We start from the raw sequence: 267 nt of genomic DNA on the forward strand, positions 1-267 counted from the left end.
AGTGCTGGATGTCGCCTCACAGACCTTCGAGGGTCTTCGCTGTTTCCGGTGCCCTTTCTCCCTGGGCTTCAGTTTGGCGAGTTTCTACTCTACTGGTTACAAGTCGACCGGCCATTTTTTCTATGGTGTCTAATCCGAAGCCCATATGGGAAAATTCTTTTTCCAGTTATTTCTCTGTTCAGATTTTAAAATGTGTTCCCTCGTTTTTTTGTTTGTTTGTTTGTTTCCCTATAAATATGTGAACATTTTAATGCAGAGTCTGGGTTT

This window comes from Pteropus vampyrus, unplaced genomic scaffold (assembly GCF_000151845.1).
Source record: "Pteropus vampyrus isolate Shadow unplaced genomic scaffold, Pvam_2.0 Scaffold214, whole genome shotgun sequence".
NCBI classification, from domain to species: Eukaryota; Metazoa; Chordata; class Mammalia; order Chiroptera; family Pteropodidae; genus Pteropus; species Pteropus vampyrus.